The sequence below is a fragment of the Staurois parvus genome, unplaced genomic scaffold (genome assembly GCF_062004578.1).
Source record: "Staurois parvus isolate SC_StPar_1 unplaced genomic scaffold, SC_StPar_1.0 ptg000026l, whole genome shotgun sequence".
Classification (NCBI taxonomy): Eukaryota; Metazoa; Chordata; class Amphibia; order Anura; family Ranidae; genus Staurois; species Staurois parvus.
The window spans coordinates 1,096,135-1,118,472 of NW_028317822.1; positions in this window are offsets into that span (position 1 = coordinate 1,096,135).

Consider the following 22,338-nt stretch of genomic DNA (forward strand, 5'->3'; position numbering starts at 1 on the left):
CTACTTTTGCTATGTTACTATGAGATATGGTGTCCATAACAGTTTGTCTTACTTATCCCAACTTGTAGTTGTGACACAGTGTCTACAACCGGTTTAACTCTGTTCATATTGGGCATCCTTCAAGCCTGTTTTACAGAGCCCTTCTTATACCATAGGTAATGATTTGGCTTATGCTTTAGCTTGATGGTTTGGGCAATGTATTCTTAGTTAACCTATAACGATCCACGTCTCCCGATATTTTGGATTCATGTCTAGAATTTTTGTTTTAAATCAATAAACATATTAAACAAGAAAAACAAAAATTGAATATATTGCAGCTTGCAAATCTTTTAAAGGGTTAGTTCGCCTTTTCACAAAAATGAAAAGGTGAAACAACTCACTACACCAGGTATTTTCAATCCTTTCAACAAAGAAGAACCCTTGAAATACAGTAACTTTACAGTCTCAGGGAACCCCTGCTAAAAATGACTATATCTACAACTCATGATATATTAGTGGGATGGTCAGAGGGAACAATGCTCCTTTCACTTTTGGTCATTGGGAAGAATTACCACCTTACAGAAGGCTAAAAAGATCAGTGGTGTCAGTGGGAACTTATCTGAGAGGCATAAATTGCTCAAGGAACCCCTAGAAACCTCTGGAGGAACCCTGGTTGAGAAACCCTATTCTAGATGGATCCCACATGTATGATTACTTTAGTCCAAGTCGGACCATAACTATGTAAAAATATATATACCTGGAACTCTTTAAACAATTGCATTGCATGTTTGCTGTGCAACTTTACAAATATTTCTCCATATTCATTTATTAGGGGTTTTAGCTTTAGAGTTTCCTGGCATACAAACCCCATTGTTGGAAGAGGGCGGAGTCACAGGCTGCGAATGGCACATAGTTACTCTCCAGATAATGTTACTATAACTGCAGCATAGATTTTGCATTCAGGAAACTGTACAACATGAACACAGTATCTGTTAAAAATAGAAGGAAGGTGAGAAGCAGTTAATACATTTTTATTGAAATGATTATAATACTGGATGACAGCAAAGACATCTAGGGACAGACAGGTCTGACTACTGGGAAGAGCATTTGTTTCGAGGCAATATTTTTCCCTCTCGATTTTGCAATCCTATGCAAAAAAAAAATGAAAGAAAAAGTTGGCCTCTGTCCACGTTCTTGTTTCGTAACACAATTACCTCGCAGGTGCTCTCAAGTCCAAACTGCAAAATAAGGACGCTTGTAAGCCACCCCTTCATTTTCACAAACCCTGCCCAGACAAGCCAGCATGTGATTGAAGCCCCACTCAATTCTTCAAGCACTAATTCTGAATTCAAAACTATGACAGTCCCATGAAGTCAAAAAGGCCAGATGGAATGTTGTTGGTCAGCTTGACTTTCTGCTGCTAGTAGGTTAGTCCAGACCTACCTTTGCCCAGTCAAAAATGTATAGTGTATGTAATCTCCAAATCTATTTTTTGTATGTTTTGCCTTGTATCAATTCTCTTAAGCAAATTGATTTTTGTGAATCTGTTGCAAAGTTCTTATCTTGAGATCTTGCCAGTAGTAACACTTCTTGTTGCAGGCTTATGATGCTAAGCTACTGCTTGGCAATAAGCAGTAATATTGTCAGCCTATCATGCAACCTTCTTCAGTTGATGGTTGGTCTGCCTGTCTAATAGACCTCTTGGATGGTGATAGATAGAAATTCCAATGTTCATGGACAAAGGCAGCTCTCTGTTGACTGAGGCATCCCACAGGGAATCTCAAGAGGGCCTGTAGAGTGTTAAAAGTGTAGCACCCTCCTAATTAGCTAGGGGGAGCTAGCTAATTATTTTTTAAGATAGAGGGCTGAGCAGCAGCCAGGGTGATAGTCAGAGGGATCAAATTCGGGCCAGGGCTGAGAGGCTCTGCAGATCAGCTCACTGATACAGCCCCCTGATCTAGAGACTTGGAGAATCTCTAGAACTCAGTGGGCAGGGGTAAGGAGGAGCTGGTCTGCACTCTTGAGGGATCCTGGCCAATCCTCAGGCAGGAGGCTTGGCATTGGGTCAGGACAGGCCTTAAGAGTGGGCGAGTCTGCTCAGAGGCAGTTTAGGTGGAAGATGTAAGGAAGGCTGAAATGTAGGAGCCTGGGAGGGGGCCAGTGGGAAGGGGCCTACCTGCAGGCTGGGACTTGGAAAGGAGGATCACTCAGCCTCACCAGTCCCCGGAGGGATGACTACTTGTGGAGCCAGGAAAGGAGCCAACCCAGCAGAGGACCTGAAGGCAGCCACCTACCTAAACCGGCTCACAGGAAAATTACTGAATAATCAGTGAAGTGAATAATCCTACACTCCCTGGGCCAGCTAAAGGGAAAAAGAGCACTCTGGTGGGAAACCTAATTAGCTCCCTACCTGGGACTGTTCATCCTAAACTGGCAGGCACTGGATCCGCTTGCCTATGGATTCCTTCAGATAGCTGGGCAAAGAAGATCATTTATCTGGGGTCTGGTGTGATACACCAGGAAAGGCTGGAGAGCTCTCCAAGAAGAGAAGTTCTGTTTTTGGACTTGTATATACAGTGGATATAAAAGGTCTACACACCCCTGTTGAAATGTCACGTTTCTGTGATGTAAAAAAAATTAGACAAAGATAAATAATTGTATAACTTTTTCCACCTTCAATGTGACCTATAAACTGTACAACTCAATTGAAAAACAAACTGAAATCTTTTTTTTGGGGGGGGGGGGGAGAAAACATAAAAAAACTAAAATAATGTGGTTGCATAAGTGTGCACACCCTCTTACTGTATAACTGGGGATATAGCTGTGTTCAGAATTAAGCAATCACATTCAAAATCATGTTAAATAGGAGTCAGTACACACCTGCCATAGTTTAAAGTGCCTTTGATTAGCCCCAAATAAAGTTCAGCTGTTCTAGTAGGTCTTTCCTGATATTTTCTTAGTCACATCCTACAGCAAAAGCCATGGTCCACAGAGGGCTTCCAAAGCATCAGAGGGATCTCATTGTTAAAAGGTATCAGTCAGGAAAAGGGTACAAAAGAATTTCCAAGGCATTATATATACCATGGAACACAGTGAAGACAGTAATCAGCTGGAGAAAACAGTGACATTACCAAGAACTGGACGTCCCTCCAAAATTGATGAAAAGACAAGAAGAAAACTGGTCTGTGAGGCTGCCAAGAGGACTACAGCAACATTAAAGGAGCTGCAGGAATGTCTGGCAAGTACTGGCTGTGTGGTCCATGTGACAACAATCTCCCGTATTCCATTCTGGGCTATGGGGTAGAGTGGCAAGACAGAAGCCTTTTCTTACAAAGAAAAACATCCAAGCCCGGATAAATTTTGCAAAAACACATCTGAAGTCTCCTAAAAGCAAGTGGGAAAATGTGTTATGGTCTGATGAAACCAAGGTTGAACTTTTTGGCCATAATTCCAAAAGATATGTTTGGTGTAAAAACAACACTGCACATTACCAAAAGAACACCATACCCACAGTGAAGCATGGTGGTGGCAGCATCATGCTTTGGGGCTGTTTTTCTTCAGCTGGAACCGGGGCCTTAGTCAAGGTAGAAGAATTTATGAACAGTGCCAAATACCAGTCAATATTGTCAGAAAACCTTCAGGCTTCTGCTAGATAGCTGAACATGAAGAGGAACTTCATCTTTCAGCTTGACAATGACCTAAATCATATATCCAAATCAACAAAGGAGATTAAAGTTTTGGAATGGCCCAGCTCAGACCTGAATCCGATCGCAGAATATGTGGAGTGATCTGAAGAGGGCTGTGCACAGGAGATGTCCTCGCAATCTGACAGATTTGAAGTGTTTTTGCAAGGAAGAGTGGGCAAATATTGCCAAGTCAAGATGTGCCATGCTGATAGACTCATCCCCACAAAGGCTGAGTGCTGGAATGACATCAAAAGGTGCTTCAACAAAGTAGCAGTTTAAGGGTGTGCACACTTATGCAACCATATTATTTTAGTTTTTTATTTTAACTTCCCTCCACCTAAAAGATTTCAGTTTCTTGTTCAGCTGAGTTGTACAGTTTATAGGTTACATTAAAGGTGGAAACGTTCTGAAATTATCTATCTTTTTTACATCACAGAAACCTGACATTTTAACAGGGGTGTGTAGACTTTTTATATCCACTGTAGTTGCCAGAAAGTTGTCCTTAGTTTACAATTCCCTTGGGAATCCCATACACCCCTTACCCCATCCAAGTTATTAACCCCTTTAATAAAATAACAAAACCCAAGCTCAAGGACAGTGTGCTGTCTCCTGTGTGGAAGATCTGAAGGAAATGCTTGTTATCTAGCTGTGTAGGACCATAGGGGAACCCAAATCGTCAGCAACTCCTAAGGGGGTAGTGTTACAGAAGGATGAGAACACCTCAACAACTGTGTATGGTCAGTAACAGCTTTTATTAAGTATGATGCAAAAAAACACAAAGCCAATGTGCTTCCAGGGCTTACTTCATTGGGGTTCTCTTTTCCAAGCCTTGATGAAGGGGGAGATGTGAGCCCCTGAAACGCGTTGAATTTTTTTTGCATCAGGCTTAGTAAAAACTATAACTGGACATACACAGTCATTGTGGCACTATCATCTGCAGGTAAGAAACCTTTGCAACAGATTCACAATTATAGCCCAAACAGAGGTAGATTGAAGTTTCATAGTTTTCTATAAGAAAACACCTCCCAAAATCCACATATGAACATGTGAAAGGGGTTCCCAGGTCACCATTTTTAAAGAGAGGGAGTTGGTCCAATACAGTTATGCTTGTATGCATTTCAAAGCTTAATATCCACTTTTGATTGAAGCGGTATAAGAAGGAATTCCCCTTTAACCGTTAGGTCTTCCTAGGACTCAAAAAAGCACAGCAAAAGGTACAAATGACCTCATATAACAAGCTTCAAGTGACCTTAGTACTGATTACAGTTTTCCTTTAAACCTTTATATTTTCCAATGTCAGTTTTACAGACTATCATGAATTTGGCACCCCAGGCTACCTGACACAAAGGATCTATCATCACGACTTGAACCGGCTGGGGAGCCAGACCTGAAAAGTCGATGTGTTGAACCACTCTAAAACATGACCTTTCTATATATATATATAAAAAAAACAAGATAACTGCCCAGGGGAAAATTAGGAGTTCAAACCAGGCAATAGTATCTTCCAGGGACATTCCCCGTGCAGTGTCCTAACATGCTGGCAGTAAATGTAGTCATCTGAGGAGGAGGTAAAGGGGGAGTGGGAACAATTTCGGCGCTAAGATGAAGTTAATAATGTTTTGCTTTAGCCTACACTGCTTGAGGATATTGGCAGAGGATAAACTTAAAGTTTAATTATCCAAACTGTAACCTGGCTTGTGGATAAACACAGAGCCTTCCACTTGCTTAGCGAGAATAACAACATTAAAGAGACCCCGTCACCCCGTTTCTCTGAGCCTATCCTTAGAGAAAAGGTCTCACTTCTGTTTTTGTTAATGTGTTTTGTTCATCAGGGGACAAAGTACTTGTAGTACTTTGTGCTGACTAAGGCTAACTGTGAGGGCAGACAGGGCACCTCTCCTCTTGTAATGGCCAACTGACAACGCAGCTAGCAAGGAGACAGTTGCTTTGACAGATGACACTTTCCTCTATCTCCAACCACTTGCCTGCTTACCTGGAACCAGGGGCGGACTGACAACTCATGGGGCCCCCGGGCAATAGGGGATCATGGGGCCCCTGTGTCCTTGCCCAAACTCAAAAAAGCCTATGAAAAAGGTACCAGGGGCATCTCATGGGGCCCCCTACTGACCCCGGGCCCTCAGGCAAGGCCCGAGTTTCCAAATGGTCAGTCCGCCCCTGCCTGGAACATTTTAGTTGACAAGCCCATTTTCTCCTACAATCCTTGTGAGACAATTCTCCCTTGCATATGCTTGTAGACAGAAGAACATCCCATCCTTGCTGCATTGTTAGATGGTCATGGAGGGAGGTGCAATGTTCTATCTGACCTCACAGCTAACTTTAGACAGCACATAGGAATACGGGACAATGTACTACATATATTTGTCCCATGAGTTAATGTCTGGTACCAGAGGTGGCTCTAGGCTTTGTGAGGCCTTGGGAAAAATGTAGATATGAGGCCCCACTCATGCCCATTAATGGGAAAAATAATTCAAGCGATAAAAATTAACTGGGGGATGGGTAAGGCAACCATTGGTGGTTCAGGAGTGGGGCTAACAAGTTAGGTGTGCTGTTTCCCATAAATCTCTCCTCTGTGCTAGGCCGGGGGAAGTGGATAGATGGAGGGTGGAAAAAAGTCAATTACAGGTTTGCAGCATCTCATGGCTGATGGAGCAAATATAGTTCATACCAACGCAGGCCGAGACATGAAATGCCAACCTCAGCACTGCTGTGACTTCACTAACCCTTAATCTGCAGCACTGATAACTCTGTCCTGGGAAGTACCCTCCTTGGAGGCCCAGCACTGATAATACTGCCCCATAGATGGAAGAGTGGTGTATGCAGATGCTACATCACTCCTCATTGGCTGGCAGATGGAGCTCCAGAAGGGTTACGTAAGAGGTTACTGTGACAGGGCTCTTAATGCTGCCTGAGCACAGCAGAGTTAAGATCCCCTGTCCCTCAAAACTGGAGTAATGCGTTAGCACGGGTGTCAAACTGGCAGCCCTCCAGCTGTTGCCAAACTTCAAGTCCCATGAGGCATTGCAAGATTGACAGTTACAAGCATGACTCCCAAAGACAGAGGCATGATGGGACTTGTAGTTTCACAACAGCTGGTGGGACCCCAGTTTGACATCCCTGCTCTAGAGCAATGTTTCTCAAAATGTTTACCATCAAGGAACCCCTGGCAAAAAGTTTGAGATCTCGGGGAACCCTTGAAATAATCTACAGCTCACAGAACATTGGTATGATCAGCAAGCTGCTGATAATAACAATTATTTTTAGAAATAAAATTAAATAAAAGAATAAATATCAAAATCTACCTATTTAATGTGAAACTTCTGCTTCCTTTTTCTGCAGAAATGCTCCATTCTGAGTCCAGCTTGGAATAAACAGTGTATGGAGGGGCAGCAGGGCAGGGTACAGGGCTCAGTAGGTCACACTACAAGAGGGGGAAGAAGGGCACATTACCTGAAGCAGGGAGCATTACGTGGAGGCAGGGCACATTACAGGGGGGCAAGGAACATTATGTGGGAACAGGGCACATTACAACGAGGCAGGGTACATTATGTGGGAACAGGGTACATTACAAGGAGGCATGGCACATTATGTGGGAACAGGGTACATTACATGGAGGCAGGGCACATTATGTGGGAACAGGGTACATTACATGGAGGCAGGGCACATTATGTGGGAACAGGGTACATTACAAGGAGGCAGGGCACATTATGTGAGAACAGGGTACATTACATGGAGGCAGGGCACATTATGTGGGAACAGGGTACATTACATGGAGGCAGGACACATTATGTGGGAACAGGGTACATTACAAGGAGGCAGGGCACATTATGTGAGAACAGGGTACATTACAAGGAGGCAGGGCACATTATGTGGGAACAGGGTACATTACATGGAGGCAGGGCACATTATGTGGGAACAGGGTACATTACAAGGAGGCAGGGCACATTATGTGGGAACAGGGTACATTACAAGGAGGCAGGGCACATTATGTGGGAACAGGGTACATTACATGGAGGCAGGGCACATTATGTGGGAACAGGGTACATTACATGGAGGCAGGGCACATTATGTGGGAACAGGGTACATTACAAGGAGGCAGGGCACATTATGTGGGAACAGGGTACATTACATGGAGGCAGGGCACATTATGTGGGAACAGGGTACATTACATGGAGGCAGGGCACATTATGTGGGAACAGGGTACATTACATGGAGGCAGGGCACATTATGTGAGAACAGGGTACATTACATGGAGGCAGGGCACATTATGTGAGAACAGGGTACATTACAAGGAGGCAGGGCACATTATGTGGGAACAGGGTACATTACATGGAGGCAGGGCACATTATGTGGGAACAGGGTACATTACATGGAGGCAGGGCACATTATGTGGGAACAGGGTACATTACATGGAGGCAGGGCACATTATGTGGGAACAGGGTACATTACATGGAGGCAGGGCACATTATGTGGGAACAGGGTACATTACATGGAGGCAGGGCACATTATGTGGGAACAGGGTACATTACATGGAGGCAGGGCACATTATGTGGGAACAGGGTACATTACATGGAGGCAGGGCACATTATGTGGGAACAGGGCAGATTACATGGAGGCATGGCACATTATGTGAGAACAGGGTACATTACATGGAGGCAGGGCACATTATGTGGGAACAGGGCAGATTACATGGAGGCAGGGCACATTATGTGGGAACAGGGTACATTACAAGGAGGCAGGGCACATTATGTGGGAACAGGGTACATTACATGGAGGCAGGGCACATTATGTGGGAACAGGGAACATTACATGGAGGCAGGGCACATTATGTGGGAACAGGGTACATTACATGGAGGCAGGGCACATTATGTGGGAACAGGGTACATTACAAGGAGGCAGGGCACATTATGTGGGAACAGGGTACATTACAAGGAGGCAGGGCACATTATGTGGGAACAGGGTACATTACATGGAAGCAGGGCACATTATGTGGGAGCAGGGTACATTACATGGAGGCAGAGCACATTATGTGGGAACATGGCTGATTACACAAGAGCAGGGCACATTATGTGGAGGCCGGGCTGATTACATGACAGCAAGGCACATTATGTGGGATCAGGGCACATTACATGGAGGCAGGGCACATTACATGGGACAGAGCACAGGGAACATAGCATGGGACAGGGCACATTACATGGGACAGAGCACAAGGCACATTACATAGGACAGGGCACATTACATGGGACAGGGCACAGGGCACATTACCTGGGAGAGGACACATTACATGGGACATGGCACAGGGCACATTACATGGGACAGGGCACAGGGCACATTACATGGTACAGGGCACAGGGAACACTACACGGGACAGAGCACATTACATGTGACAGAGCACAGGGCACATTACATGGGACAGAGCACCTTACATGGGACAGAACATGGGGCACATTACATGGCATAGACAACATTACATGGGACAGAGCACGGGGCACCTTGCATGGGACAGAGCACATTACAAGGGACAGAGCACAGGGCACATAGCATGGGACAGGGCACATTACATGGGGCAGAGCACAGGGCACATAGCATGGGACAGGGCACATTACGTGAGGCAGAGCACAGAGCACATAGCATGGGACAGGGCACATTACATGAGACAGAGCACAGGGCACATGGGACAGAGTACATTACATGGGACAACACAGGGCACATAGCATGGGACAAAGCACAAGGCACATTACATGGCACAGAGCACAGGGCACTTTGCATGGGACAGAGCACATTACTTGGGACGTAACACATTACTTGGGACAGGGCACATTACATGAGAGAGGGCACATTGCATGGGGCATAGCACATTACTTGGGATAGGGATCATTTCATGGGACAGAGCACTTTACTTGGGGAAGAACACAGGGCACATTACATGAAACAGGGCACATTACATGAAACAGGGCACATTACATGGGACAGAGCACATTACATGAGACAGGGAACATTACATGGGATAGAGCACTTTACATGGAACAGAGGACATTACATGTGGCAGGGAACCTTACATGGGATAGGTCACATTACATAGGACAGGGCACATTACATGGGACATGGCACTTTACATGGGACAGGGCACATTACATGGGAGAAGCACTTTATATGGGACAGAGCACTTTACATGAGACATGGCACATTGTATGGGACAGACTGTTGGACACAGCCGGGTACACTACTGTACCTGCTTCCTTCTTCAAAGGTGAATTCCAACAATCCTCCAGTGGTGTGCTGTTCCCCACCCGCCCTTCCTCCCCTCCTGTCCATCCCAGATAATGTCCCATAAAACACCCAAGATGGGCAGGAGGGGAGGAGAGGGGACACCGGGGAACAGTGCGCTACAGCCAATAGTATGCCAGCCGCTTCCATGCACCTATGTCCATGCGATCTACCTGTCAGCTGCCTGCGACTGACAGGTAGATCACCATGGAACCCCAGTTGAGAAACACTGCGTTAGACAAATTAGGTGGCCTGGAGGCCCCTGTAAGTGTGAGGTCTTAGATGACCATCTAATATGTTTAATTAAAGAACCACCTCTGCCTGGTACACACTGCCACCGCTGCTCACTGACACAAGGGATCACATTACTGGGCTGACGCAAGCTAAAATTAGGTAGTATACATTTGTTTGTTACATGGGTAAGGCCTTATATTTAGCAGGAGGGAGATGGAACATTGTTATTACTAGTCAGTGTTGGGCTGCAAAATTCTACTTTATGAACATACAACCAATGAACATACAACATACAACCAATGTCCTGTCCTGTGTACAAAATGTATAGAGATTGCAGCTCTCTCTCTCATAATAGGCTGAATATTCATCTGTTGTTCAGGAGATTGAGTGAAAGCTGAATGAATGGGTGTTTGGTTGAGCAAACCTTCAGATGCTGTGGGAAGTGAAACATTTTTCGTTGCAATATTACTAGTTCTGTTACATGTGATAGCTTCCTGCTCAGGGCACCTGATTGCTAGGGAGCTGACACCCTTTGGCGTCCTAACAACCAGAGATGCAACCATGCCCAGCACATTCAGCTGCCACCTGGAGATTCTAGGGTGTCAGGTGAATGTAAACAAAGGGGCATTGGTAGTGTAAAAATGGCATTGGAACCCCCCAAAATTCAGACCAGATTCTTCAGGTCTAGTAAGGAATTTATGGAAAAAAAAGACTGGGTAGTGTCTCCTCCAAATTCCCTACCAGACCCTTCAGGTCCACTGTGGATTTTAAGGGGGAACCTCATGCAAAATCAAGAGAAAAAAGGGTCTCCCAATATCCATACCAGACCATTATCTGAGCACACTGCCTTGCTGGCCAAAAAAAGGCCACCTGAACTACAAGATATACCAAGCCACATGCCCCCAATATGGGGGGTGCCTTCTCCTGGTGTTGATAAGGACAAGGGCCTTTTTCCAACAACCCTGGCCCAGTGGATGTGCGGATCTACAGGCAGGGACCTGATAGCAATGTGAGGGCCCCTAGATACTATCAGCCCCCATGTGAATAATTAAGGGGTGCATAATACCCCTATTGACTCACACAAAATATGAAGCTTAAACACACACACAAAAGTTGTTACAAGTCCTTTAAAGCCCAATTTTAGGAAACAATGAAGTACATTGTGCATTAATTACCTTACTCCTTGATCTTGATTTCAAACACTTCTTCCTCACCGATGATGCAGTGTAATGGATCAAAGCCACAGTTTCCTCTATGAACTGGTCCACTCACTACCCCCATTAATTATTCTTCCTCTGGAGTCTATGAGAGAGGACCCAGTAGTGAAGTGGAAACCTGAAGAACCCCAGGAAGTAAAAAGAAGAGAAGGATCATCGTGTGACTGTGGCTTCAGATAAGTAAAATGGGCATTTGGATAGGTTTTATTTTCAAATCCTAGTTATTTAGTAAGGGATGGGGGATGGGATGGAGGAATTCAGACAGAGTTGCTAATATCCTGGAGTTGAGCTTTTAAAAAAAATAAACAGGACCCCACCCCCAGTAAAGCAGCTTGTCCCCATTTTGATGTGGGCCTTTTCCACACAACCCTAGCCCAGTAGGTGTTGTGGTCTGCGGGCAGAAAGGGGATCTAATAATATTGGGGCAACCAGATGCCAGCCCTCCATGTGGAAAAGTAGTGGTACATAGTACCCAAAATATTTTTAAAAAAGTGAAAACAAAACAAATGCACACTCAAGTCATCCATCAGTGCAGAACCACATCAATCATAATGAAAGATGCCCAACAACCCACTGAAAGAAAACAAATTGCTAACCGCCAACACATTTGGTCCTGTCACTTTCCTTGCTTCACAAAAGCTTTACTTGCCAACAACTACTGTTACAGGAAAGTGGAGATAAGATAGTGTTGGTAATATAATGTCTGTCGAAGCGTATAATAATTTATGTGACTTCAACCCCTTCCTGGCCATAATCTTTATACAATTTAAATAAATTTCCTCATTTTGAGAGCCATCAGCTGACACTTTGCGTGGCTGGTGACTCTCAAGCCCTGCTCTTGCTGACAGCTTGGGTCTCCTTGGATGATCTGGAAACGAGTGAAAGTGGTTCCAGATCATGTGAACCTTATGTCAGCTTTGGCATAAAGACTACATGCAGTGTAGAGGCTTCATTGACAAAATAGGAACACAGTAGTGGCATAGGAGTCAACAGTAGAATCCATAGTGCCCAGTGGGGAGGAGTGCTATGTGGCAAACCTGGAGGTGTCAGACAACAGTGGGGCTTGTAGCTCTTGAAACAAGTGAGGCTTCCCTCCATCACACACTGGATAGGTAAGTGCTGAGCCTACTGTTTCATAGAGTGACACTCTGCTTCTGAAGGTTACAGACAGGGTTGCTTTAAAGCTTCAGATTTTTTAACTGCTTGTTTATGGGGCATTAGGGGCAATTCTCCAGTCAATTAAGTCAATGCATCACTCAATCAATCCATCAGTCAATCATTCCATCAACCATATGCTATTAAAGCAATATTATTACATTTATAAAATAATTTTTCCTCTACATTAATAAATCATAGACTTCAGGCACACTCTGTACACATGCATTAAATGTGTTTGAACTGTACCTGCAAAATGTTTGCCGAGGTTCTTCTATAGATCTTTGCACATAAGTGTTACGCACAATGAATAAGACCTCTAACTTCATTCTTTGCAGACAGGGAGGCGCCCTAATGGATTTGCACTGTCAATCAAGCCAGTGGAAAAAAGCAGACAATCCGAAGGACGGGACTGACTCCTATGATAATCCTAAAAAAGTCTGCACCTTTAATGGTATTAAGTATCTGCCTTCAGTCTCTTTACCTTGTGTCACATACTGCTGCGCTGAGAAACATGATCGGTCCGGGGGTTTATGGTTTCATTTAAGAAGCGTGCTTATGGTTTAAAAAGATCATAACCTGCAATGGGCTCTACAGCCAGTACTGGTTCTGAAGATGAAATCAGCTTTGCTTCCCGTGATGTCTATATCCTAGAAATGAACGTGTGGAACATGGAATCCAACATTGCTATAGCAAGCTAGGTTTGGTAGCTTTAGAGCAGGAAGCATTGGCACCCTGGGTACTAATCCATTGACCATTGACACTCCTCTACTCTCCAGACAATACCCTTGGTTGTTGGGCCCTCCCTGTTCCTTTCTCAGCTGTCATTAAAGAACTACAGAAACACATTCAGCTTGAATAAAAAGGGATAAGTTCATATGGGAGAGGTAGAGCAAATCAAGTCTTTCATGCATTGTATCGTGTTTTTGTGTAATTTCAGTAAATCCAGAAAAACTAGGAATCCATATGGAAATGTATCAAATAAGCTACAATGTTTTGAATAAATTCCTGACATGTCCCAACAAACAACAACAGTGTGAAAGCTGCACCTTTTATCATTAAAGTGGTTGTAAATCTCAGACATGAAATATGAACAAAGCATAGCTATCTATAGTGTGTACTTGTCTCAATCTGGAGCTCTAAATATAATTTCTGTCTGCTGCTTCGTTCCTATTCTATCAGTATGAGTCACTTCTGACAAGTTTCCTGACAACAAGAGAAAAAAGGTGACAGGGGAGGGAGCTCCAGCACACAGCCTGTGATTGACAAACTTAGCTCTCTTCCTGTGTGCTTTGTGAAGAGGGGGGGGGGGGGGTGTCCCTTCCCTTCAATAAGCTCTCACAGCTCTCTTCAGTGAGCTCTGCAGAGTGTAACTTCAGCTCTCTTCCCCCGCTTTCTGAAAGTTCAGACAAGCTGTATAAATTATATACTTTGAATGGCTGTAGAGAAGAGAGTACTACAGATAAACAGGTACAGCTTATGTAGGGGGATTTGTTCACCTCTGTGTATCACCTCTGGCCAGTCACTTCACTTTGTGTAATGATTTGCAACCACTTTAAAAGCAGTCCCTAAGCTCTAGGGAAGTGACTCTTCCTAGGCTGAGAAGATGTAATCCTACAGGCATAAGGAAGCATGTCCCAAGTCTCCTCCAGGGGCGGACTGACCATTTGGAAACTCGGGTACTGCCCGAGTGCCCGGGGTCAGTAGGGGGGCCCATGAGATGCCCATGGTACCTTTTTCATAGGCTTTTTTGAGTTTGGGAAAGGACACAGGGGCCCCATGATCCCCTATTGCCCGGGGGCCCCATGAGTTGTCAGTCCGCCCCTGGTCTCCTCTGTCCCAATGATTATGCTTTCTTACAAAGCAAGAGGCTGCAGCAAGGACTAATTTGCGTCAGGCACATGTAAACACAGCAGAAAGTTGCAAAGGCAGCAGGATCTAAGTGATTGTGTAATCTCTGCGCATGCAGGTTCTCAGTCCAGGAAGCAGCTGGTGACCCTGGAGGATAATAGAACAAAGCCAATGCCATCTAATGATGAGATTTGGCTTCAGATCAAACAAACTGGTCATATTTGGCCAGTTTGGTCATATAAAACCAGAGCTGCTGTTTGTAAGTGGATGCAGTAGAACTATTGCCACTAAATAACAGATTCCTGGCTGGCTTCTGTTTGTAAACAAACCAGTAAAGATCCTGAAGAATCAAACATGGCCATGACCTCACCCATGACTCTTGGCTGTTTTTTTTAACAAATAAAAGAGAAGGCCGGGGTTCTGTCATTTCGTGGGAATAGTGCAGCGGGGCAAGATTATGCATTGCACATGGTTGCAGGGGTGCTTGTTGAGAAGCCCCATTTATCAAAAGCGACAGGGGTACTGTATAATTCCTGGTGCTGAGAAAAGCATTGAGGCCGCGGCATGTTTACACACCCGACCACTACCTTTGCAGCTACAGGGGGTAGTGACTGGGGGGCTGAAACGTTCAACCATTGGGTTTTACTGCCCCCAACCTCACGTGTGAATGAGCCTTAATGAGGGCTTCGGCAGGGTGTGGGAGCATGGGTTGGTAAATATTATTGCCTGGGGAAAAGGGCTAACTTGTCTAACATGACAAAGTGATAGTATCTTTTTAATGATCCATCAAGCCCCTCATTTCTGTAATGGTACCTCAAGCCATGGATAGCCCTCGCCTCATTTTTTGATAGTAAAAACCTACAAAACTATTGAACTTGGCAGATTCCATATATTTTTTATATATATATATATATATATATATATATAAAAATAATACATAATTTAACAAACAATTTATGTCCATGTCTTCTCTGCGTGTTCTAAACGGAGGATGAAGATGTTGCAATGTATCTTTCATAACTCTTTTAAAGCTCAGGTTTTTGTTTCAAAGAATAGAAGACAGCATGTACTGGTAACTCACGCAAGCTCTACTCTCTGCTAGATCAGACGCTGAGACTGGGTGGGACACTACCAGCACAAACTGTAAGAAATAATTTATAGGACAAATCCCCCTCAAGACCATTGAAAGAAAAAAAAAAGAAAAGGAAAAAATCTGGCTCTTGACACTAAAGGCTTAACATCAAATGCGGCCAGAAATCCATTTTCACAGTTTTATTGCCCATTCTGGACGCTTCATTTCAAAGGGAAAGAATCTGAATTCAGACACATAAAATTCCCTTTGTTCTCGTGCCCCGAAGCCTTTGTGCCAGTGTGGACGTTACTACAGGGAGAGGTTGAGATCAAAAAACGTACAGCTCGGATACCTGGCCCCAAATGAAGGCCTTTGGCATTCTTAATTAAATTTGCACTCCTCCGGATTGACAATGCATTGACGATTACAACCGTTTATACTACCGGCACAGCTTTTCAAGCCATAGTTGGGAATATTATGAGAAATTTTACTCTGCTCTCTGATCAAGTGTGAATGCCTATATGAGGCAGAAAATTTCTCAGAGAAGAGAAGAGTAGGCCAGAGTTTTCTTTTTGTGTTGTATTTTATTGAACATAAAGGACCATACATGCATTCATACTAAAGAAGACTGATCTAAGGTTCTAAAAAGACATGCAGTGCCTGTAGGCACCTAGATTGAGTTACTATAAAGGAGAAGGGGCACTCAGTAGATGACCTTGGGAAAAGCCCTGGGTGCCAAGTTTTTGCAAAGCCCCTGAACCAATCAATGTGTGCCAAATTAAGCAGAGTCCTAGTACTTGGTTCAGAAAGGAGAGACCATCACTACTACTTAGTTCCCCTATATGAAGGCTGGGGTTCCCCTTGCTTTATTTCCCATATTACTCCTTGAGGGAAATCAGGGATCTGAAGGAGCAGAGGAACCTGCAAGCTTACAGTTTTACTTGGGTTTCAGTGCAGATAGAGGTAACATTTCATCTATCCTCCTTTTGATGGACATAGGGTTATTGGTTATCCAATAACAAGTGCATAACATTACTTGGTGCCCTGAATTAAAATACAGGTCTTCTGTAAAAAAAAACACTACTGTTTATGAGGCCCGCATCCCCCTAATAGTCAAACAGGTATGGCAGTACTGAAAGAACTAGGATACGCTCTAAGCATCCTAAGAATACTATATCACAGACACAGCATGGCACTATGCGACCAGGGAATACAGCAAGGTAGGAGCAGAAAACAAATAATTCTGGATCTCTGGTTTACACTGTCACTTTGGACATTCAGAATGAGTGTCTCATTTCTTATGCTCCTATAGCAAGCTATACTCACTCATGCGCACTTTTTCACCACATTGGAAGCCTTGCTTTGGAGCTTTTAATGTAAGGGGGAGCATGTGACCTCTCCCATGTTGTGGTTGTGTAGTGAGGAGCACCTGGTACATACAGTCATAGGACTGAGTGTTTCATTATACATACTTATTGGCAAGGAATGTAATATGCAGCCAACACTCTTTGGGGAATGTGCTCTTGCCCTTCTTTAGGGCTAACATAACTAACAGTCACCTATCAGTAAAATAGAATATTGCTAAATAATGTAAAACAGTATAGTGTAGAGCTGCACTATTTAGCAATACACTGTTTTATTGATTGTTGACTGCTTTTTATGTCACCCCTGAGGAAGGGGGAAGCCACATCCCCCCAAACACCTTGGCTTTATATCATGTTCCTTACCAACAAAGACTTTTAACTAATGTTTAGTCAGGTACAGGACTATGATGTTATGAGACAAAGACTCTGCTATGAATGCACTTTTCTTTCTTCTCCCTGCTGCTGAGTTGTTAATGCTGCTGCTCTGTTCTCCTCCAGCCAGAAGGGAGAGAGCCAAGTCACAAAAAGCCTATAGACTTCAATGCCGAATGATTGGAATCCTGGGAGGCAGCAGCCATGAAATGAAACAACTGTCTTTCCAAACTACAGATCCCAAAAGCCTATATGCTGCAGGAGGAACTTGAAAGGTTTTATATTTTTCCCTGGGGAAAGCCTGGCTCTTGGTGCCGATGGAGTCCGAGCATCCAGACCAGCTCAAAAGAGAGGGGAGAGATGGGGCCACTCGAGAAAACATGGTGGTATACTGGAGATTGTAGAGACTGGAAACACTGTGTGTTTGGTCCACCTTGCAGAGCTGCTGCTGAAAGACCAAAACATTGGCTGGACCATTTGCTTCCATCATCCTAATCTCAGTCACTCCGGGAAAATGCCAAAAAGGGGTCCTATCCATCACAAGACATTACTGACACAATGGAGAGTTGGTGAAAGGGCCACTGGCCCATCAGTACCATTAGTAATAAACAGGTCACTGACAACAGGGCACTTTCAGCATCCAGCCACACCAGTCTGGTATTTTGCCACTTAAGTTCATATCATGTCATTGCCAACTCAGGATTGCGATCATACTACAGCCTTACTGCACACCCCTTGCATGGGATAGAGCTGAACCTCTTACTGCTTGCAGGGTAGAAAGACTATCCCTAATGCACCAACCGTCTTTTAGAGGGCCGCAATGTTAGCCGGCAGAAGACTCACCTTAGAGACTGCCCCTTTCACTAATCTTACCAGTCCCCTTCCCCTAATATTTGTACACTGTTTATGCTAATCTGGGAGTATTATCAACCTTTTATGTTTGTAAAATACTCAGTGTGCTGGATTTTGTCACAATAACTGCCAACTGCTGTTATGTTGGCATATGCTTGGCTATCAGCCCTTCTGAATAATAGTATATGAGATTACCTTTTACCAATTGTTTTGGTGCCTTGCTCAAGATAGTCTTAATGTGGCGTTAAGGAATATTCACTGTGTTGCTAGGTCTTTCTTTCTATTAACCTGGTGTGTCAGAGGGGTATATGACCCTTAAACCGTCTTCCTGAACTGTCCAGAACTACAATTATGCCCTTACAAGATCATTTCCCTATGTGGCAGTGCTGGGGTCTGAGAAACCCTGAAACTGCCTGGTTTAAAACACAGCCACAAGAGGAGCAGTGACCACATTTACCCTGGTAGACTCCAACACCATCCAGCTTTGAAACTTACTTAGGGTAGGTTACTAAAGCAGAGGAGACACCAGGGAAACTTGGAGCAGAGAATATATTTGCTTGGTGGCTTCCAAGAGGCACCATCACTGACCACTAGCATCAAAACTTTGAAGCCTTTAGGTTCCCAAAACCTAAAAAACCCCAAAATGATTGGAAACATTATTACGTGACAATGGATTTAAAAAAATGGCTGTGTATCTTGTGATCTAAATCACTGTAAACCTTGGTCTTTTATAAAATACTCATCAATACTCTGTTTCATTACTGGAAACTTACAGTAAAAAAAAACAAACACTTTAAAATATCCCCACTTTGCATATAGTCTCCAATATGAAATAGTAACACAAATAAAGCAATAAACATATACAAAATATCAGCGTAACAATAGGTAATAACCATATTGCAGTTCTATTAAAGAATTATTTGAATCATGACTGTTATATATAAAAGTCCTTGAATGATATTAAATGTGTTGTAGCAGCTGTAGCCTTTCAATTCTATAGTTCACAACAGATGTCCTTTCCATTGAGATGTCCGACTTTGTACAATTTCATTGTTAGCAGCTACAGAAATTTTAATTTGTTTGAATAATCCAATATAAAATAGTTTTCCCTACTGTATATCTTCTCATTTATTCTTAAGATGTTTTGATTGATAATAATGATAAAAATGCCACTGAAGTCAAATCATTGTGGTAAGTATTTGAATAGGTTAGAGCTGAAGGCCAAGAAGATATTTAAAAATATACTTATTGCAAATTTCTAATAAACATTATTAAAGCAGAACTCCAGCAAATAGACTTACAATGGCGGACTGTTGTGTCTGTTGCAAGACAGAAATGTAACTTTAAAAAGTTATTATGGCTGACATAAGGGATATAAGGGGAAACTTTGGTTTTATTAAAACTGATATTCTATATAAACCATCTTGTGGTTGACAAGAGTACCTTCCCATGATTTTTAAAAATATTTTTTCCTAGTATCTCCTAGTATTTGAGTTCAAACCAGTGTTTCCTCATACTCCTTTGTCTTATTATTGGCTTAAGCTTGCCATATGCTAGTAGATTTTCGAATGAGCATTCATACAAAAATTCTCAGTACATTTGATGTCTTGACTAATTTCATTTTAAAGTACTTCAATATTTTGTTTGCTTTTACCATTCTATTTTGGAATGAATGGGCTTTCCCAAATGAAAACCACATATACTGTTCCTTTGAGAAAACATTTCCATTATGCTCCTTTGAATTTTCTCATCACTATGGTCAAAAACTAACTAAAGAATGTTTTTAAGGGGCGTGGCCAGCCGCATGGGATGTAGGTCGCACGTAGTGAGAGCTCCTTAGCACCGCTCCTGTGTAGCCCATCCTGAGCTCACAGCAAGCCGACAGCTTACCTGCTCTGTGCCCTCATGGAGCTTGGATCCTCTCTTGAATCTGAAGATCAGACTGGGAGCACTCCAGCCAGCTGGGGATCGTTCAACTCAGACCTCCCCTGGAAACTTCAAAGATGGCGGCTGCCCGATGATTCCATGTGCTCTCCCCCAGCAGGAGAAGCTGAAGAAGTCTGGGGTGAGTGCAGCAGCCCTTTCTACCTTCAAAAAAAGCCTAGATGGCTTTCCAATTGAAAGGTATGTTACTCACCGACAATACCTAGTCCCATGATTGACTTTTCTTTATCAGGCCATACTAAAAGACAAGATTCTTCCCCCCTTCATGAGAGAAGCATTAATCGTATTAATCCCTAAACCCAATAAAACCCTTGATCTCTGTGAATCCTATCGCCCTATTTCATTAATTAATACTGCCCGATGATTCCATGTGCTCTCCCCCAGCAAAAGAAGCTGAAGAAGACTGGGGTGAGCAGCAGCCCTTTCTACCTCCAAAAAAAGCCTAGATGGCTTTCCAATTGAAAGGTATGTTACTCACCGACAATACCTAGTCCCATGATTGACTTTTCTTTATCAGGCCATGCTAGAAGACAAGATTGTTCCCCCCTCCATGAGAGAAGCATTAATCATATTAATCCCTAAACCCAATAAAACCCTTGATCTCTGTGAATCCTATCGCCCTATTTCATTAATTAATACTGACTTCAAAATACTCCATAAGATTTTAGCCTGCCACCACACAGTGGTCGCTTCTCTTGTCAACTCCGATCAGACGGGGTTTATTACAGGACGCTGCACCTATATCAGTCTCCGCAGGCTATATACTAACCTTCAGATGCAGGCTGATCTGAATACCCGAGAGCTTTGGTATCCTTAGATACGCATAATGCATTTGATTCCATAGAGTGGCCCTTTTTATTTCAAGTGCTTCAGAAATATGGTGTTGAAGTTTCCTTACATGGATACAGGGGCGCACTGACAACTCATGGGGCCTCCGGGCAATAGGGGATCATGGGGCCCCTGTGTCCTTGCCCAAACTCAAAAAAGCCTATGAAAAGGTACCAGTGGCATCTCATGGGGCCCCTACTGACCCCGGGCCCTCGGGCAGTGCCCGAGTTTCAAAATGGTCAGTCCGCCCCTGCATGGATACGTATACTGTATACTCAGCCCCTAGCTTGTATTTGAGTTAATGTCCATATTTCTGAATCCTTCTCTATAGGCCGTGACACTAGGCAGGGGTGCCCTCTCTCATCCCTTCTATTTGTCCTACCTATGGAACTGCTAGCAGAGCTCCAACAGACATCCCCTATGCCCTTTGAGGAAAGAGTCTCGCTTTATGCGGACAATATGCTGCTGTATCTTACAGAACCACACAATACCCTGCCACAAGTTCTCCATCTGATTCAGGGATTTGGGCAGTTCTCAGAATTCAAGGTCAACTGGCCAAAATCCCATATTTTTCCTATAGATGAGAGTACTTCTTTTACTTTACCACCGGATTGCTCACTTCAGATCACATATAAATTCAAATACTTAGGTATTGAGACTCAACTACCACTTACAAAGTTTTAAGATATTAATTCGGCCTCTTGTATCTCCTTGTTTTGATCCAAAACGGTTCAATGGGTCAAAGTTCCATTTTCTCTAATGGGGAGAGTGAATTTGTTTAAAATGGACTTTCTCCCAAAATTTTTATACATATTGGCAAATTCCCCAGTGTATATTTTTAAGAACATATTTGTGAAATTGATTCCATCCTAATAAATTATGGTATCCAAAATCTCCTAGAGTGTCATTGGCCGCTTTACACTTGCCTACTAATAAAGGAGGTATGGCACTTCCCAATCTCCGCATGTATACTATGCAACCCAACTCATTTATATATATTGGTGGATGTTTCCACAAATGAATAATGCAGCCACTGCTTCAGAAGCAGCCATAGTCTCTTCATATGAAGCCAACCTCATGTATAGGCGCTCCCTGCTAATAACTGCGGGTACCACAATACTTAATATGTCCCTCTGTATCTATACCCACTCTTTTCATATTTTCGAGGAAGATAATCAGTGATAATCAGTGCTGCCAGGCCCGTAATCTGTCATGGGCCCCTGTACCGCCTCCTCATGCTGCTGCCAGGTCCAGAGTGTGTCATGGGTCCCTGTACGGCCTCCCATTGCTGCTGTCTCCATCGCCACACTCTGCCATGTGCCACTTTCAGGTCTCCTCACACTGCTGGTGGGTTCCATTTTGTCATAGGGTGCTGGCAGATTACGGGCCTCCCATTGCTGCTGCCAGGCCCGTAATCTGCCATGGGCCCCCGTACCGACTCCTCATGCTGCTGCCAGGCCCGTAATCTGTCATGGGCCCCTGTACCGCCTACTCATGCT